Raw genomic sequence first — 2,518 nt, 5'->3', positions numbered from 1 at the left:
GGGTGGCTCAGGCAGGAGAATCCTGAGCCTCCACCTGGAGGTGGAGGTTGCAGTGAGATGAGATTGTACCACAGCACTCCAGCCTGAGAAACAGAGTGAGACTCTAGCCAAAGAAAAAAAAAAAAGTGCACATTTAAAGTTTTTTTTTTTTTGAGATGGAGTCTCACTCTATCGCGCAGGCTGGAGTGCAGTGGCCAGATCTCAGCTCACTGCAAGCTCCGTCTCCCGGGTTCCTGCCATTCTCCTGCCTCAGCCTCCTGAGTAGCTGGGACTACAGGCGCCTGCCACTCACCCGGCTAGATTTTTGTATTTTTTTAGTAGAGACGGGGTTTCACCGTGTTAGCAAGGATGGTCTCGATCTCCTGACCTCGTGATCCGCCCGTCTCGGCCTCCCAAAGTGCTGGGATTACAGGCTTGAGCCACCGCGCCCAGCCACATTTAAAGTTTTTAATCTCTCTGCATAGTCTGTTTCTTACAAGTTGCTTTGTTTGTCTCTACCACTCATGTTAGATGCTTTCTTCATGTATCTGGTGATTTTTAGCTCCATTTATATTTGTGATAGAATTCTAAAAAGCTGATTAGAAAAACCAATTGTATTTTTATACACTAGACGGATTAAAGAATAATAAAAAGGCAGGAAGACTGGTTTTACTAAATAAAACTATAGTATTTTAAGGTATGATATGGGCACAAAGATAGACAAATAGATTAATAGAATAGAAAGATCCCGTACAGTTGTGTGTGTGCATGTGTGTGTGTTGTTGTTGCTGTTGTTTTGGGGCTTTTTTGTTTTATTTATTTATTTATGTATTTTTAGCTGGGATTACAGGCGCCCACCACCACGGCCAGCTAATTTTGTATTTTTAGTAGAGACGGGGTTTCACCATGCTGTCCAGGCTGGTTTTGAACTCCTGACCTCAGGGGATCCACCTGCCTCGGCCTCCCAAAGTGCTGAGATTACAGGCATGACCCACCATGCCCGGCCTATTTATTATTATTATTATTTGAGGCAGAGTCTTGCTCTGTCACCCAGGCTATAGTGCAGTGGCATGATCTCTGCTTACTGCAACCTCTGCCTCCTGGATTCAAGTGATTCTCCTGCCTCAGCCTCCTGAGTAGCTGGGATTACAGGTGCACGCCACCATGCCCGACTAATTTTTGTATTTTCAGTAGAGACGAGGTTTCGCCATGTTGGTCAGGCTGGTCTTGAACTTCTGACCTTGTGATCCACTCGCCTTGGCCTCCCAAAGTGCTGGGATTACAGGCGTGAGCCACCACGCCCAGCCACCACTCTTTTTTTTTTTTTTAATTTTTTAATTTTATTTTATATTTTGAGACAGAGTCTTGCTCTGTTACCCAGGCTGGAGTGTATGGTGCAATCTCGGCTCACTGCAACCTCTGCCTCCCAGGTTCAAGTGATTCTCATGCCTCAGCCTCCCAAGTAGCTGAGATTACAGGCCTGTACTACCATGCCTGGCTAATTTTTGTATTTTTAGTAGAGACAGCAAGTTATCTGCCTGTCTCAGCCTCCCAAAGTACTGGGATTACAGGCGTGAGCCACCATGCTTGGCCTTTTTGAGAGAGAGTCTCACTCTGTTGCCCAGGCTGGAGTGCAGTGGCATGGTCATGGCTCACTGCATCCTTGACCTTCTGGGCTCGACATCGTCCCACCTCAGACTCCTGAGTAGCTGGGACTACAGGCATGCACCACCATGCCCAACTAATTTTTAAAATTTTTTTGTAGAGACAGGGTTTTCCTTTGTTGCCCAGGCTGGTCTCAATTGTTCCTCCCCACTCAGCTTCCCAAAGTGTTGAGATTACACGTGTAAGCCACTGTGACTGGCCTCAGATTTGCCCTCTTAACCATAGTACTAAAAGCTTTTGTTGTTGTTGTGATCGGGTCTCACTCTGTAGTCCAGGCTGGAATGCAGTGGTGTGATCATAGATCATGGCAGCCTCGAACTCCAGCCTGCAGAGATCCTCCTGTTTTAGCCTCCTGAATAGCTGAGACTACAGATGTGGGCCACCATGCTCAGCTAATTTATTTATTTATGTTTTTTGAGATGGAGTCTCACTCTGTCACCCAGGCTGGAGGACAGCAGCACAATCTCGGCTCACTGCAACCTCCGCCTCCTGGATTCAAGTGATCCTCCTGCCTCAGCCTCCTAAGTAGCTGGGATTACAAGTGTGCACCACCCCACTAAGCTAACTTTTTGTATTTTTAGTAGAGTTGGGGTTTCACCATGTTGGCCAGGCTGGTCTCGAACTCCTGACGTCAAGTGATCCGCCCACCTTGGCCTCCCAAAGTGTTGAGATTACAAGTGTGAACCACAGTGCCCGGCCTGCTTGAACTCCTGACCTCAAGTGATCTGCCCACCTCAGCCTCCCAAAATATTTTTTAAAAATATTTTGCCGGGTGTGGTGGCTCACACCTTTAATCCCAGCACTTTGGGAGGCTGAGGCAGGTGGATCACGAGGTCAAGAGATCGAGACCAGCCTGGCCAACATGGTGAAACCC

This window comes from Rhinopithecus bieti, unplaced genomic scaffold, assembly GCF_001698545.2.
Source record: "Rhinopithecus bieti isolate Rb0 unplaced genomic scaffold, ASM169854v2 scaffold_3041, whole genome shotgun sequence".
NCBI classification, from domain to species: domain Eukaryota; kingdom Metazoa; phylum Chordata; class Mammalia; order Primates; family Cercopithecidae; genus Rhinopithecus; species Rhinopithecus bieti.
The sequence above is the reverse complement of the archived record's forward strand: the minus strand, read 5'-3'. Positions refer to the sequence as shown.